The following is an 18280-nucleotide window of genomic DNA, read 5'->3' on the forward strand; positions in this document are numbered from 1 at the left end:
GGGAAGCTTCAGAACATGAAATTTTAACCTCCCACTATAGCAGAAAGGGTCTTTCTAGTAGTTGCACATCAAATCTAAACTGTCTGAAGTGTTTTTCCAAAGTTATTAACACTTTTATGTTTGGCGTTCCGAAACCCACCTTATCTCAGGCTGAAAAGCGTTTTTGTGCATTGTGCCATAACTTTTCAGGGAAGCTTCAGAACATGAAATTTTAACCTCCCACTATAGCAGAAATGGTCTTTCTAGTAGTTGCACATCAAATCTAAACTGTCTGAAGTGTTTTTCCAAAGTTATTAACACTTTTATGTTTGGCGTTCCGAAACCCACCTTATCTCAGGCTGAAAAGCGTTTTTGTGCATTGTGCCATAACTTTTCAGCAAAGCTTCAGAACATGAAATTTTAACCTCCCACTATAGCAGAAAGGGTCTTTCTAGTAGGTGCACATCAAATCTAAGCTCTCTGAAGTGTTTTTCGAAAGTTATCAACACTTTTATGTTTGGCGTTCCGAAACCCACCTTATCTCAGGCTGAAAAGCGTTTTTGTGCATTGTGCCATAACTTTTCAGGGAAGCTTCAGAACATGAAATTTTAACCTCCCACTATAGCAGAAAGGGTCTTTCTAGTAGTTGCACATCAAATCTAAGCTGTCTGAAGTGTTTTTCAAAAGTTATCAACACTTTTATGTTTGGCGTTCCGAAACCCACCTTATCTCAGGCTGAAAAGCGTTTTTGTGCATTGTGCCATAACTTTTCAGGAAAGCTTCAGAACATGAAATTTTAACCTCCCACTATAGCAGAAAGGGTCTTTCTAGTAGGTGCACATCAAATCTAAGCTCTCTGAAGTGTTTTTCGAAAGTTATCAACACTTTTATGTTTGGCGTTCCGAAACCCACCTTATCTCAGGCTGAAAAGCGTTTTTGTGCATTGTGCCATAACTTTTCAGGGAAGCTTCAGAACATGAAATTTTAACCTCCCACTATAGCAGAAAGGGTCTTTCTAGTAGTTGCACATCAAATCTAAACTGTCTGAAGTGTTTTTCCAAAGTTATTAACACTTTTATGTTTGGCGTTCCGAAACCCACCTTATCTCAGGCTGAAAAGCGTTTTTGTGCATTGTGCCATAACTTTTCAGGGAAGCTTCAGAACATGAAATTTTAACCTCCCACTATAGCAGAAAGGGTCTTTCTGGTAGTTGCACATCAAATCTAAACTGTCTGAAGTGTTTTTCCAAAGTTATTAACACTTTTATGTTTGGCGTTCCGAAACCCACCTTATCTCAGGCTGAAAAGCGTTTTTGTGCATTGTGCCATAACTTTTCAGGGAAGCTTCAGAACATGAAATTTTAACCTCCCACTATAGCAGAAAGGGTCTTTCTAGTAGTTGCACATCAAATCTAAACTGTCTGAAGTGTTTTTCCAAAGTTATTAACACTTTTATGTTTGGCGTTCCGAAACCCACCTTATCTCAGGCTGAAAAGCGTTTTTGTGCATTGTGCCATAACTTTTCAGGGAAGCTTCAGAACATGAAATTTTAACCTCCCACTATAGCAGAAAGGGTCTTTCTAGTAGTTGCACATCAAATCTAAACTGTCTGAAGTGTTTTTCCAAAGTTATTAACACTTTTATGTTTGGCGTTCCGAAACCCACCTTATCTCAGGCTGAAAAGCGTTTTTGTGCATTGTGCCATAACTTTTCAGGGAAGCTTCAGAACATGAAATTTTAACCTCCCACTATAGCAGAAAGGGTCTTTCTAGTAGTTGCACATCAAATCTAAACTGTCTGAAGTGTTTTTCCAAAGTTATCAACACTTTTATGTTTGGCGTTCCGAAACCCACCTTATCTCAGGCTGAAAAGCGTTTTTGTGCATTGTGCCATAACTTTTCAGGGAAGCTTCAGAACATGAAATTTTAACCTCCCACTATAGCAGAAAGGGTCTTTCTAGTAGGTGCACATCAAATCTAAGCTGTCTGAAGTGTTTTTCGAAAGTTATCAACACTTTTATGTTTGGCGTTCCGAAACCCACCTTATCTCAGGCTGAAAAGCGTTTTTGTGCATTGTGCCATAACTTTTCAGGGAAGCTTCAGAACATGAAATTTTAACCTCCCACTATAGCAGAAAGGGTCTTTCTAGTAGTTGCACATCAAATCTAAGCTGTCTGAAGTGTTTTTCCAAAGTTATCAACACTTTTATGTTTGGCGTTCCGAAACCCACCTTATCTCAGGCTGAAAAGCGTTTTTGTGCATTGTGCCATAACTTTTCAGGGAAGCTTCAGAACATGAAATTTTAACCTCCCACTATAGCAGAAAGGGTCTTTCTAGTAGTTGCACATCAAATCTAAACTGTCTGAAGTGTTTTTCCAAAGTTATTAACACTTTTATGTTTGGCGTTCCGAAACCCACCTTATCTCAGGCTGAAAAGCGTTTTTGTGCATTGTGCCATAACTTTTCAGGGAAGCTTCAGAACATGAAATTTTAACCTCCCACTATAGCAGAAAGGGTCTTTCTAGTAGTTGCACATCAAATCTAAACTGTCTGAAGTGTTTTTCCAAAGTTATCAACACTTTTATGTTTGGCGTTCCGAAACCCACCTTATCTCAGGCTGAAAAGCGTTTTTACGCATTGTGCCATAACTTTTCAGGGAAGCTTCAGAACATGAAATTTTAACCTCCCACTATAGCAGAAAGGGTCTTTCTAGTAGGTGCACATCAAATCTAAGCTGTCTGAAGTGTTTTTCGAAAGTTATCAACACTTTTATGTTTGGCGTTCCGAAACCCACCTTATCTCAGGCTGAAAAGCGTTTTTGTGCATTGTGCCATAACTTTTCAGGGAAGCTTCAGAACATGAAATTTTAACCTCCCACTATAGCAGAAAGGGTCTTTCTAGTAGTTGCACATCAAATCTAAACTGTCTGAAGTGTTTTTCCAAAGTTATCAACACTTTTATGTTTGGCGTTCCGAAACCCACCTTATCTCAGGCTGAAAAGCGTTTTTGTGCATTGTGCCATAACTTTTCAGGGAAGCTTCAGAACATGAAATTTTAACCTCCCACTATAGCAGAAAGGGTCTTTCTAGTAGGTGCACATCAAATCTAAGCTGTCTGAAGTGTTTTTCGAAAGTTATCAACACTTTTATGTTTGGCGTTCCGAAACCCACCTTATCTCAGGCTGAAAAGCGTTTTTGTGCATTGTGCCATAACTTTTCAGGGAAGCTTCAGAACATGAAATTTTAACCTCCCACTATAGCAGAAAGGGTCTTTCTAGTAGTTGCACATCAAATCTAAGCTGTCTGAAGTGTTTTTCCAAAGTTATCAACACTTTTATGTTTGGCGTTCCGAAACCCACCTTATCTCAGGCTGAAAAGCGTTTTTGTGCATTGTGCCATAACTTTTCAGGGAAGCTTCAGAACATGAAATTTTAACCTCCCACTATAGCAGAAAGGGTCTTTCTAGTAGTTGCACATCAAATCTAAACTGTCTGAAGTGTTTTTCCAAAGTTATTAACACTTTTATGTTTGGCGTTCCGAAACCCACCTTATCTCAGGCTGAAAAGCGTTTTTGTGCATTGTGCCATAACTTTTCAGGGAAGCTTCAGAACATGAAATTTTAACCTCCCACTATAGCAGAAAGGGTCTTTCTAGTAGTTGCACATCAAATCTAAACTGTCTGAAGTGTTTTTCCAAAGTTATCAACACTTTTATGTTTGGCGTTCCGAAACCCACCTTATCTCAGGCTGAAAAGCGTTTTTACGCATTGTGCCATAACTTTTCAGGGAAGCTTCAGAACATGAAATTTTAACCTCCCACTATAGCAGAAAGGGTCTTTCTAGTAGGTGCACATCAAATCTAAGCTGTCTGAAGTGTTTTTCGAAAGTTATCAACACTTTTATGTTTGGCGTTCCGAAACCCACCTTATCTCAGGCTGATAAGCGTTTTTGTGCATTGTGCCATAACTTTTCAGGGAAGCTTCAGAACATGAAATTTTAACCTCCCACTATAGCAGAAAGGGTCTTTCTAGTAGTTGCACATCAAATCTAAGCTGTCTGAAGTGTTTTTCAAAAGTTATCAACACTTTTATGTTTGGCGTTCCGAAACCCACCTTATCTCAGGCTGAAAAGCGTTTTTGTGCATTGTGCCATAACTTTTCAGGGAAGCTTCAGAACATGAAATTTTAACCTCCCACTATAGCAGAAAGGGTCTTTCTAGTAGGTGCACATCAAATCTAAGCTCTCTGAAGTGTTTTTCGAAAGTTATCAACACTTTTATGTTTGGCGTTCCGAAACCCACCTTATCTCAGGCTGAAAAGCGTTTTTGTGCATTGTGCCATAACTTTTCAGGGAAGCTTCAGAACATGAAATTTTAACCTCCCACTATAGCAGAAAGGATCTTTCTAGTAGTTGCACATCAAATCTAAACTGTCTGAAGTGTTTTTCCAAAGTTATTAACACTTTTATGTTTGGCGTTCCGAAACCCACCTTATCTCAGGCTGAAAAGCGTTTTTGTGCATTGTGCCATAACTTTTCAGGGAAGCTTCAGAACATGAAATTTTAACCTCCCACTATAGCAGAAAGGGTCTTTCTAGTAGTTGCACATCAAATCTAAACTGTCTGAAGTGTTTTTCCAAAGTTATCAACACTTTTATGTTTGGCGTTCCGAAACCCACCTTATCTCAGGCTGAAAAGCGTTTTTACGCATTGTGCCATAACTTTTCAGGGAAGCTTCAGAACATGAAGTTTTAACCTCCCACTATAGCAGAAAGGGTCTTTCTAGTAGGTGCACATCAAATCTTAGCTGTCTGAAGTGTTTTTCGAAAGTTATCAACACTTTTATGTTTGGCGTTCCGAAACCCACCTTATCTCAGGCTGAAAAGCGTTTTTGTGCATTGTGCCATAACTTTTCAGGGAAGCTTCAGAACATGAAATTTTAACCTCCCACTATAGCAGAAAGGGTCTTTCTAGTAGGTGCACATCAAATCTAAGCTGTCTGAAGTGTTTTTCGAAAGTTATCAACACTTTTATGTTTGGCGTTCCGAAACCCACCTTATCTCAGGCTGAAAAGCGTTTTTGTGCATTGTGCCATAACTTTTCAGGGAAGCTTCAGAACATGAAATTTTAACCTCCCACTATAGCAGAAAGGGTCTTTCTAGTAGTTGCACATCAAATCTAAGCTGTCTGAAGTGTTTTTCCAAAGTTATCAACACTTTTATGTTTGGCGTTCCGAAACCCACCTTATCTCAGGCTGAAAAGCGTTTTTGTGCATTGTGCCATAACTTTTCAGGGAAGCTTCAGAACATGAAATTTTAACCTCCCACTATAGCAGAAAGGGTCTTTCTAGTAGTTGCACATCAAATCTAAACTGTCTGAAGTGTTTTTCCAAAGTTATTAACACTTTTATGTTTGGCGTTCCGAAACCCACCTTATCTCAGGCTGAAAAGCGTTTTTGTGCATTGTGCCATAACTTTTCAGGGAAGCTTCAGAACATGAAATTTTAACCTCCCACTATAGCAGAAAGGGTCTTTCTAGTAGTTGCACATCAAATCTAAACTGTCTGAAGTGTTTTTCCAAAGTTATCAACACTTTTATGTTTGGCGTTCCGAAACCCACCTTATCTCAGGCTGAAAAGCGTTTTTACGCATTGTGCCATAACTTTTCAGGGAAGCTTCAGAACATGAAATTTTAACCTCCCACTATAGCAGAAAGGGTCTTTCTAGTAGGTGCACATCAAATCTAAGCTGTCTGAAGTGTTTTTCGAAAGTTATCAACACTTTTATGTTTGGCGTTCCGAAACCCACCTTATCTCAGGCTGAAAAGCGTTTTTGTGCATTGTGCCATAACTTTTCAGGGAAGCTTCAGAACATGAAATTTTAACCTCCCACTATAGCAGAAAGGGTCTTTCTAGTAGTTGCACATCAAATCTAAGCTGTCTGAAGTGTTTTTCAAAAGTTATCAACACTTTTATGTTTGGCGTTCCGAAACCCACCTTATCTCAGGCTGAAAAGCGTTTTTGTGCATTGTGCCATAACTTTTCAGGGAAGCTTCAGAACATGAAATTTTAACCTCCCACTATAGCAGAAAGGGTCTTTCTAGTAGGTGCACATCAAATCTAAGCTCTCTGAAGTGTTTTTCGAAAGTTATCAACACTTTTATGTTTGGCGTTCCGAAACCCACCTTATCTCAGGCTGAAAAGCGTTTTTGTGCATTGTGCCATAACTTTTCAGGGAAGCTTCAGAACATGAAATTTTAACCTCCCACTATAGCAGAAAGGATCTTTCTAGTAGTTGCACATCAAATCTAAACTGTCTGAAGTGTTTTTCCAAAGTTATTAACACTTTTATGTTTGGCGTTCCGAAACCCACCTTATCTCAGGCTGAAAAGCGTTTTTGTGCATTGTGCCATAACTTTTCAGGGAAGCTTCAGAACATGAAATTTTAACCTCCCACTATAGCAGAAAGGGTCTTTCTAGTAGTTGCACATCAAATCTAAACTGTCTGAAGTGTTTTTCCAAAGTTATCAACACTTTTATGTTTGGCGTTCCGAAACCCACCTTATCTCAGGCTGAAAAGCGTTTTTACGCATTGTGCCATAACTTTTCAGGGAAGCTTCAGAACATGAAGTTTTAACCTCCCACTATAGCAGAAAGGGTCTTTCTAGTAGGTGCACATCAAATCTTAGCTGTCTGAAGTGTTTTTCGAAAGTTATCAACACTTTTATGTTTGGCGTTCCGAAACCCACCTTATCTCAGGCTGAAAAGCGTTTTTGTGCATTGTGCCATAACTTTTCAGGGAAGCTTCAGAACATGAAATTTTAACCTCCCACTATAGCAGAAAGGGTCTTTCTAGTAGTTGCACATCAAATCTAAACTGTCTGAAGTGTTTTTCCAAAGTTATTAACACTTTTATGTTTGGCGTTCCGAAACCCACCTTATCTCAGGCTGAAAAGCGTTTTTGTGCATTGTGCCATAACTTTTCAGGGAAGCTTCAGAACATGAAATTTTAACCTCCCACTATAGCAGAAAGGGTCTTTCTAGTAGTTGCACATCAAATCTAAACTGTCTGAAGTGTTTTTCCAAAGTTATTAACACTTTTATGTTTGGCGTTCCGAAACCCACCTTATCTCAGGCTGAAAAGCGTTTTTGTGCATTGTGCCATAACTTTTCAGGGAAGCTTCAGAACATGAAATTTTAACCTCCCACTATAGCAGAAAGGGTCTTTCTAGTAGTTGCACATCAAATCTAAACTGTCTGAAGTGTTTTTCCAAAGTTATCAACACTTTTATGTTTGGCGGTCCGAAACCCACCTTATCTCAGGCTGAAAAGCGTTTTTACGCATTGTGCCATAACTTTTCAGGGAAGCTTCAGAACATGAAATTTTAACCTCCCACTATAGCAGAAAGGGTCTTTCTAGTAGGTGCACATCAAATCTAAGCTGTCTGAAGTGTTTTTCGAAAGTTATCAACACTTTTATGTTTGGCGTTCCGAAACCCACCTTATCTCAGGCTGAAAAGCGTTTTTGTGCATTGTGCCATAACTTTTCAGGGAAGCTTCAGAACATGAAATTTTAACCTCCCACTATAGCAGAAAGGGTCTTTCTAGTAGTTGCACATCAAATCTACGCTGTCTGAAGTGTTTTTCAAAAGTTATCAACACTTTTATGTTTGGCGTTCCGAAACCCACCTTATCTCAGGCTGAAAAGCGTTTTTGTGCATTGTGCCATAACTTTTCAGGAAAGCTTCAGAACATGAAATTTTAACCTCCCACTATAGCAGAAAGGGTCTTTCTAGTAGTTGCACATCAAATCTAAACTGTCTGAAGTGTTTTTCCAAAGTTATCAACACTTTTATGTTTGGCGTTCCGAAACCCACCTTATCTCAGGCTGAAAAGCGTTTTTGTGCATTGTGCCATAACTTTTCAGGGAAGCTTCAGAACATGAAATTTTAACCTCCCACTATAGCAGAAAGGGTCTTTCTAGTAGTTGCACATCAAATCTAAGCTGTCTGAAGTGTTTTTCAAAAGTTATCAACACTTTTATGTTTGGCGTTCCGAAACCCACCTTATCTCAGGCTGAAAAGCGTTTTTGTGCATTGTGCCATAACTTTTCAGGAAAGCTTCAGAACATGAAATTTTAACCTCCCACTATAGCAGAAACGGTCTTTCTAGTAGTTGCACATCAAATCTAAGCTCTCTGAAGTGTTTTTCGAAAGTTATCAACACTTTTATGTTTGGCGTTCCGAAACCCACCTTATCTCAGGCTGAAAAGCGTTTTTGTGCATTGTGCCATAACTTTTCAGGGAAGCTTCAGAACATGAAATTTTAACCTCCCACTATAGCAGAAAGGGTCTTTCTAGTAGTTGCACATCAAATCTAAACTGTCTGAAGTGTTTTTCCAAAGTTATCAACACTTTTATGTTTGGCGTTCCGAAACCCACCTTATCTCAGGCTGAAAAGCGTTTTTACGCATTGTGCCATAACTTTTCAGGGAAGCTTCAGAACATGAAATTTTAACCTCCCACTATAGCAGAAAAGGTCTTTCTAGTAGGTGCACATCAAATCTAAGCTGTCTGAAGTGTTTTTCGAAAGTTATCAACAATTTTATGTTTGGCGTTCCGAAACCCACCTTATCTCAGGCTGAAAAGCGTTTTTGTGCATTGTGCCATAACTTTTCAGAGAAGCTTCAGAACATGAAATTTTAACCTCCCACTATAGCAGAAAGGGTCTTTCTAGTAGTTGCACATCAAATCTAAACTGTCTGAAGTGTTTTTCCAAAGTTATTAACACTTTTATGTTTGGCGTTCCGAAACCCACCTTATCTCAGGCTGGAAAGCGTTTTTGTGCATTGTGCCATAACTTTTCAGGGAAGCTTCAGAACATGAAATTTTAACCTCCCACTATAGCAGAAAGGGTCTTTCTAGTAGTTGCACATCAAATCTAAACTGTCTGAAGTGTTTTTCCAAAGTTATCAACACTTTTATGTTTGGCGTTCCGAAACCCACCTTATCTCAGGCTGAAAAGCGTTTTTACGCATTGTGCCATAACTTTTCAGGGAAGCTTCAGAACATGAAATTTTAACCTCCCACTATAGCAGAAAGGGTCTTTCTAGTAGGTGCACATCAAATCTAAGCTGTCTGAAGTGTTTTTCGAAAGTTATCAACACTTTTATGTTTGGCGTTCCGAAACCCACCTTATCTCAGGCTGAAAAGCGTTTTTGTGCATTGTGCCATAACTTTTCAGGGAAGCTTTAGAACATGAAATTTTAACCTCCCACTATAGCAGAAAGGGTCTTTCTAGTAGTTGCGCATCAAATCTAAGCTGTCTGAAGTGTTTTTCAAAAGTTATCAACACTTTTATGTTTGGCGTTCCGAAACCCACCTTATCTCAGGCTGAAAAGCGTTTTTGTGCATTGTGCCATAACTTTTCAGGGAAGCTTCAGAACATGAAATTTTAACCTCCCACTATAGCAGAAAGGGTCTTTCTAGTAGTTGCACATCAAATCTAAACTGTCTGAAGTGTTTTTCCAAAGTTATTAACACTTTTATGTTTGGCGTTCCGAAACCCACCTTATCTCAGGCTGAAAAGCGTTTTTGTGCATTGTGCCATAACTTTTCAGGGAAGCTTCAGAACATGAAATTTTAACCTCCCACTATAGCAGAAAGGGTCTTTCTAGTAGTTGCATATCAAATCTAAACTGTCTGAAGTGTTTTTCCAAAGTTATCAACACTTTTATGTTTGGCGTTCCGAAACCCACCTTATCTCAGGCTGAAAAGCGTTTTTACGCATTGTGCCATAACTTTTCAGGGAAGCTTCAGAACATGAAATTTTAACCTCCCACTATAGCAGAAAGGGTCTTTCTAGTAGGTGCACATCAAATCTAAGCTGTCTGAAGTGTTTTTCGAAAGTTATCAACACTTTTATGTTTGGCGTTCCGAAACCCACCTTATCTCAGGCTGAAAAGCGTTTTTGTGCATTGTGCCATAACTTTTCAGGGAAGCTTCAGAACATGAAATTTTAACCTCCCACAATAGCAGAAAGGGTCTTTCTAGTAGTTGCACATCAAATCTAAGCTGTCTGAAGTGTTTTTCAAAAGTTATCAACACTTTTATGTTTGGCGTTCCGAAACCCACCTTATCTCAGGCTGAAAAGCGTTTTTGTGCATTGTGCCATAACTTTTCAGGAAAGCTTCAGAACATGAAATTTTAACCTCCCACTATAGCAGAAAGGGTCTTTCTAGTAGGTGCACATCAAATCTAAACTGTCTGAAGTGTTTTTCCAAAGTTATTAACACTTTTATGTTTGGCGTTCCGAAACCCACCTTATCTCAGGCTGAAAAGCGTTTTTGTGCATTGTGCCATAACTTTTCAGGGAAGCTTCAGAACATGAAATTTTAACCTCCCACTATAGCAGAAAGGGTCTTTCTAGTAGTTGCACATCAAATCTAAACTGTCTGAAGTGTTTTTCCAAAGTTATTAACACTTTTATGTTTGGCGTTCCGAAACCCACCTTATCTCAGGCTGAAAAGCGTTTTTGTGCATTGTGCCATAACTTTTCAGGGAAGCTTCAGAACATGAAATTTTAACCTCCCACTATAGCAGAAAGGGTCTTTCTAGTAGTTGCACATCAAATCTAAACTGTCTGAAGTGTTTTTCCAAAGTTATTAACACTTTTATGTTTGGCGTTCCGAAACCCACCTTATCTCAGGCTGAAAAGCGTTTTTGTGCATTGTGCCATAACTTTTCAGGGAAGCTTCAGAACATGAAATTTTAACCTCCCCCTATAGCAGAAAGGGTCTTTCTAGTAGTTGCACATCAAATCTAAACTGTCTGAAGTGTTTTTCCAAAGTTATCAACACTTTTATGTTTGGCGTTCCGAAACCCACCTTATCTCAGGCTGAAAAGTGTTTTTACGCATTGTGCCATAACTTTTCAGGGAAGCTTCAGAACATGAAATTTTAACCTCCCACTATAGCAGAAAGGGTCTTTCTAGTAGGTGCACATCAAATCTAAGATGTCTGAAGTGTTTTTCGAAAGTTATCAACACTTTTATGTTTGGCGTTCCGAAACCCACCTTATCTCAGGCTGAAAAGCGTTTTTGTGCATTGTGCCATAACTTTTCAGGGAAGCTTCAGAACATGAAATTTTAACCTCCCACTATAGCAGAAAGGGTCTTTCTAGTAGGTGCACATCAAATCTAAGCTGTCTGAAGTGTTTTTCAAAAGTTATCAACACTTTTATGTTTGGCGTTCCGAAACCCACCTTATCTCAGGCTGAAAAGCGTTTTTGTGCATTGTGCCATAACTTTTCAGGGAAGCTTCAGAACATGAAATTTTAACCTCCCACTATAGCAGAAAGGGTCTTTCTAGTAGTTGCACATCAAATCTAAGCTGTCTGAAGTGTTTTTCAAAAGTTATCAACACTTTTATGTTTGGCGTTCCGAAACCCACCTTATCTCAGGCTGAAAAGCGTTTTTGTGCATTGTGCCATAACTTTTCAGGAAAGCTTCAGAACATGAAATTTTAACCTCCCACTATAGCAGAAAGGGTCTTTCTAGTAGTTGCACATCAAATCTAAACTGTCTGAAGTGTTTTTCCAAAGTTATCAACACTTTTATGTTTGGCGTTCCGAAACCCACCTTATCTCAGGCTGAAAAGCGTTTTTACGCATTGTGCCATAACTTTTCAGGGAAGCTTCAGAACATGAAATTTTAACCTCCCACTATAGCAGAAAGGGTCTTTCTAGTAGGTGCACATCAAATCTAAGCTCTCTGAAGTGTTTTTCGAAAGTTATCAACACTTTTATGTTTGGCGTTCCGAAACCCACCTTATCTCAGGCTGAAAAGCGTTTTTGTGCATTGTGCCATAACTTTTCAGGAAAGCTTCAGAACATGAAATTTTAACCTCCCACTATAGCAGAAAGGGTCTTTCTAGTAGTTGCACATCAAATCTAAACTGTCTGAAGTGTTTTTCCAAAGTTATCAACACTTTTATGTTTGGCGTTCCGAAACCCACCTTATCTCAGGCTGAAAAGCGTTTTTACGCATTGTGCCATAACTTTTCAGGAAAGCTTCAGAACATGAAATTTTAACCTCCCACTATAGCAGAAAGGGTCTTTCTAGTAGGTGCACATCAAATCTAAGCTCTCTGAAGTGTTTTTCCAAAGTTATCAACACTTTTATGTTTGGCGTTCCGAAACCCACCTTATCTCAGGCTGAAAAGCGTTTTTGTGCATTGTGCCATAACTTTTCAGGGAAGCTTCAGAACATGAAATTTTAACCTCCCACTATAGCAGAAAGGGTCTTTCTAGTAGTTGCACATCAAATCTAAACTGTCTGAAGTGTTTTTCCAAAGTTATTAACACTTTTATGTTTGGCGTTCCAAAACCCACCTTATCTCAGGCTGAAAAGCGTTTTTGTGCATTGTGCCATAACTTTTCAGGGAAGCTTCAGAACATGAAATTTTAACCTCCCACTATAGCAGAAAGGGTCTTTCTAGTAGTTGCACATCAAATCTAAACTGTCTGAAGTGTTTTTCCAAAGTTATTAACACTTTTATGTTTGGCGTTCCGAAACCCACCTTATCTCAGGCTGAAAAGCGTTTTTGTGCATTGTGCCATAACTTTTCAGGGAAGCTTCAGAACATGAAATTTTAACCTCCCACTATAGCAGAAAGGGTCTTTCTAGTAGTTGCACATCAAATCTAAACTGTCTGAAGTGTTTTTCCAAAGTTATTAACACTTTTATGTTTGGCGTTCCGAATCCCACCTTATCTCAGGCTGAAAAGCGTTTTTGTGCATTGTGCCATAACTTTTCAGGGAAGCTTCAGAACATGAAATTTTAACCTCCCACTATAGCAGAAAGGGTCTTTCTAGTAGTTGCACATCAAATCTAAACTGTCTGAAGTGTTTTTCCAAAGTTATCAACACTTTTATGTTTGGCGTTCCGAAACCCACCTTATCTCAGGCTGAAAAGCGTTTTTACGCATTGTGCCATAACTTTTCAGGGAAGCTTCAGAACATGAAATTTTAACCTCCCACTATAGCAGAAAGGGTCTTTCTAGTAGGTGCACATCAAATCTAAGCTGTCTGAAGTGTTTTTCGAAAGTTATCAACACTTTTATGTTTGGCGTTCCGAAACCCACCTTATCTCAGGCTGAAAAGCGTTTTTGTGCATTGTGCCATAACTTTTCAGGGAAGCTTCAGAACATGAAATTTTAACCTCCCACTATAGCAGAAAGGGTCTTTCTAGTAGTTGCACATCAAATCTAAGCTGTCTGAAGTGTTTTTCCAAAGTTATCAACACTTTTATGTTTGGCGTTCCGAAACCCACCTTATCTCAGGCTGAAAAGCGTTTTTGTGCATTGTGCCATAACTTTTCAGGGAAGCTTCAGAACATGAAATTTTAACCTCCCACTATAGCAGAAAGGGTCTTTCTAGTAGTTGCACATCAAATCTAAGCTCTCTGAAGTGTTTTTCGAAAGTTATCAACACTTTTATGTTTGGCGTTCCGAAACCCACCTTATCTCAGGCTGAAAAGCGTTTTTGTGCATTGTGCCATAACTTTTCAGGGAAGCTTCAGAACATGAAATTTTAACCTCCCACTATAGCAGAAAGGGTCTTTCTAGTAGTTGCACATCAAATCTAAACTGTCTGAAGTGTTTTTCCAAAGTTATTAACACTTTTATGTTTGGAGTTCCGAAACCCACCTTATCTCAGGCTGAAAAGCGTTTTTGTGCATTGTGCCATAACTTTTCAGGGAAGCTTCAGAACATGAAATTTTAACCTCCCACTATAGCAGAAAGGGTCTTTCTAGTAGTTGCACATCAAATCTAAACTGTCTGAAGTGTTTTTCCAAAGTTATTAACACTTTTATGTTTGGCGTTCCGAAACCCACCTTATCTCAGGCTGAAAAGCGTTTTTGTGCATTGTGCCATAACTTTTCAGGGAAGCTTCAGAACATGAAATTTTAACCTCCCACTATAGCAGAAAGGGTCTTTCTAGTAGTTGCACATCAAATCTAAACTGTCTGAAGTGTTTTTCCAAAGTTATTAACACTTTTATGTTTGGCGTTCCGAAACCCACCTTATCTCAGGCTGAAAAGCGTTTTTGTGCATTGTGCCATAACTTTTCAGGGAAGCTTCAGAACATGAAATTTTAACCTCCCACTATAGCAGAAAGGGTCTTTCTAGTAGTTGCACATCAAATCTAAACTGTCTGAAGTGTTTTTCCAAAGTTATCAACACTTTTATGTTTGGCGTTCCGAAACCCACCTTATCTCAGGCTGAAAAGCGTTTTTACGCATTGTGCCATAACTTTTCAGGGAAGCTTCAGAACATGAAATTTTAACCTCCCACTATAGCAGAAAGGGTCTTTCTAGTAGGTGCACATCAAATCTAAGCTGTCTGAAGTGTTTTTCGAAAGTTATCAACACTTTTATGTTTGGCGTTCCGAAACCCACCTTATCTCAGGCTGAAAAGCGTTTTTGTGCATTGTGCCATAACTTTTCAGGGAAGCTTCAGAACATGAAATTTTAACCTCCCACTATAGCAGAAAGGGTCTTTCTAGTAGTTGCACATCAAATCTAAGCTGTCTGAAGTGTTTTTCAAAAGTTATCAACACTTTTATGTTTGGCGTTCCGAAACCCACCTTATCTCAGGCTGAAAAGCGTTTTTGTGCATTGTGCCATAACTTTTCAGGAAAGCTTCAGAACATGAAATTTTAACCTCCCACTATAGCAGAAAGGGTCTTTCTAGTAGGTGCACATCAAATCTAAGCTCTCTGAAGTGTTTTTCGAAAGTTATCAACACTTTTATGTTTGGCGTTCCGAAACCCACCTTATCTCAGGCTGAAAAGCGTTTTTGTGCATTGTGCCATAACTTTTCAGGGAAGCTTCAGAACATGAAATTTTAACCTCCCACTATAGCAGAAAGGGTCTTTCTAGTAGTTGCACATCAAATCTAAACTGTCTGAAGTGTTTTTCCAAAGTTATTAACACTTTTATGTTTGGCGTTCCGAAACCCACCTTATCTCAGGCTGAAAAGCGTTTTTGTGCATTGTGCCATAACTTTTCAGGGAAGCTTCAGAACATGAAATTTTAACCTCCCACTATAGCAGAAAGGGTCTTTCTAGTAGTTGCACATCAAATCTAAACTGTCTGAAGTGTTTTTCCAAAGTTATCAACACTTTTATGTTTGGCGTTCCGAAACCCACCTTATCTCAGGCTGAAAAGCGTTTTTACGCATTGTGCCATAACTTTTCAGGGAAGCTTCAGAACATGAAATTTTAACCTCCCACTATAGCAGAAAGGGTCTTTCTAGTAGTTGCACATCAAATCTAAACTGTCTGAAGTGTTTTTCCAAAGTTATTAACACTTTTATGTTTGGCGTTCCGAAACCCACCTTATCTCAGGCTGAAAAGCGTTTTTGTGCATTGTGCCATAACTTTTCAGGGAAGCTTCAGAACATGAAATTTTAACCTCCCACTATAGCAGAAAGGGTCTTTCTAGTAGTTGCACATCAAATCTAAACTGTCTGAAGTGTTTTTCCAAAGTTATTAACACTTTTATGTTTGGCGTTCCGAAACCCACCTTATCTCAGGCTGAAAAGCGTTTTTGTGCATTGTGCCATAACTTTTCAGGGAAGCTTCAGAACATGAAATTTTAACCTCCCACTATAGCAGAAAGGGTCTTTCTAGTAGTTGCACATCAAATCTAAACTGTCTGAAGTGTTTTTCCAAAGTTATCAACACTTTTATGTTTGGCGTTCCGAAACCCACCTTATCTCAGGCTGAAAAGCGTTTTTACGCATTGTGCCATAACTTTTCAGGGAAGCTTCAGAACATGAAATTTTAACCTCTCACTATAGCAGAAAGGGTCTTTCTAGTAGGTGCACATCAAATCTAAGCTGTCTGAAGTGTTTTTCGAAAGTTATCAACACTTTTATGTTTGGCGTTCCGAAACCCACCTTATCTCAGGCTGAAAAGCGTTTTTGTGCATTGTGCCATAACTTTTCAGGGAAGCTTCAGAACATGAAATTTTAACCTCCCACTATAGCAGAAAGGGTCTTTCTAGTAGTTGCACATCAAATCTAAGCTGTCTGAAGTGTTTTTCAAAAGTTATCAACACTTTTATGTTTGGCGTTCCGAAACCCACCTTATCTCAGGCTGAAAAGCGTTTTTGTGCATTGTGCCATAACTTTTCAGGAAAGCTTCAGAACATGAAATTTTAACCTCCCACTATAGCAGAAAGGGTCTTTCTAGTAGGTGCACATCAAATCTAAGCTGTCTGAAGTGTTTTTCGAAAGTTATCAACAATTTTATGTTTGGCGTTCCGAAACCCACCTTATCTCAGGCTGAAAAGCGTTTTTGTGCATTGTGCCATAACTTTTCAGGAAAGCTTCAGAACATGAAATTTTAACCTCCCACTATAGCAGAAAGGGTCTTTCTAGTAGGTGCACATCAAATCTAAGCTCTCTGAAGTGTTTTTCGAAAGTTATCAACACTTTTATGTTTGGCGTTCCGAAACCCACCTTATCTCAGGCTGAAAAGCGTTTTTGTGCATTGTGCCATAACTTTTCAGGGAAGCTTCAGAACATGAAATTTTAACCTCCCACTATAGCAGAAAGGGTCTTTCTAGTAGTTGCACATCAAATCTAAACTGTCTGAAGTGTTTTTCCAAAGTTATTAACACTTTTATGTTTGGAGTTCCGAAACCCACCTTATCTCAGGCTGAAAAGCGTTTTTGTGCATTGTGCCATAACTTTTCAGGGAAGCTTCAGAACATGAAATTTTAACCTCCCACTATAGCAGAAAGGGTCTTTCTAGTAGTTGCACATCAAATCTAAACTGTCTGAAGTGTTTTTCCAAAGTTATTAACACTTTTATGTTTGGCGTTCCGAAACCCACCTTATCTCAGGCTGAAAAGCGTTTTTGTGCATTGTGCCATAACTTTTCAGGGAAGCTTCAGAACATGAAATTTTAACCTCCCACTATAGCAGAAAGGGTCTTTCTAGTAGTTGCACATCAAATCTAAACTGTCTGAAGTGTTTTTCCAAAGTTATTAACACTTTTATGTTTGGCGTTCCGAAACCCACCTTATCTCAGGCTGAAAAGCGTTTTTGTGCATTGTGCCATAACTTTTCAGGGAAGCTTCAGAACATGAAATTTTAACCTCCCACTATAGCAGAAAGGGTCTTTCTAGTAGTTGCACATCAAATCTAAACTGTCTGAAGTGTTTTTCCAAAGTTATCAACACTTTTATGTTTGGCGTTCCGAAACCCACCTTATCTCAGGCTGAAAAGCGTTTTTACGCATTGTGCCATAACTTTTCAGGGAAGCTTCAGAACATGAAATTTTAACCTCCCACTATAGCAGAAAGGGTCTTTCTAGTAGGTGCACATCAAATCTAAGCTGTCTGAAGTGTTTTTCGAAAGTTATCAACACTTTTATGTTTGGCGTTCCGAAACCCACCTTATCTCAGGCTGAAAAGCGTTTTTGTCCATTGTGCCATAACTTTTCAGGGAAGCTTCAGAACATGAAATTTTAACCTCCCACTATAGCAGAAAGGGTCTTTCTAGTAGTTGCACATCAAATCTAAGCTGTCTGAAGTGTTTTTCAAAAGTTATCAACACTTTTATGTTTGGCGTTCCGAAACCCACCTTATCTCAGGCTGAAAAGCGTTTTTGTGCATTGTGCCATAACTTTTCAGGAAAGCTTCAGAACATGAAATTTTAACCTCCCACTATAGCAGAAAGGGTCTTTCTAGTAGGTGCACATCAAATCTAAGCTCTCTGAAGTGTTTTTCGAAAGTTATCAACACTTTTATGTTTGGCGTTCCGAAACCCACCTTATCTCAGGCTGAAAAGCGTTTTTGTGCATTGTGCCATAACTTTTCAGGGAAGCTTCAGAACATGAAATTTTAACCTCCCACTATAGCAGAAGGGGTCTTTCTAGTAGTTGCACATCAAATCTAAACTGTCTGAAGTGTTTTTCCAAAGTTATTAACACTTTTATGTTTGGCGTTCCGAAACCCACCTTATCTCAGGCTGAAAAGCGTTTTTGTGCATTGTGCCATAACTTTTCAGGGAAGCTTCAGAACATGAAATTTTAACCTCCCACTATAGCAGAAAGGGTCTTTCTAGTAGTTGCACATCAAATCTAAACTGTCTGAAGTGTTTTTCCAAAGTTATCAACACTTTTATGTTTGGCGTTCCGAAACCCACCTTATCTCAGGCTGAAAAGCGTTTTTACGCATTGTGCCATAACTTTTCAGGGAAGCTTCAGAACATGAAATTTTAACCTCCCACTATAGCAGA

Source organism: Synchiropus splendidus, chromosome 3, assembly GCF_027744825.2.
Source record: "Synchiropus splendidus isolate RoL2022-P1 chromosome 3, RoL_Sspl_1.0, whole genome shotgun sequence".
Taxonomy (NCBI): Eukaryota; Metazoa; Chordata; class Actinopteri; order Syngnathiformes; family Callionymidae; genus Synchiropus; species Synchiropus splendidus.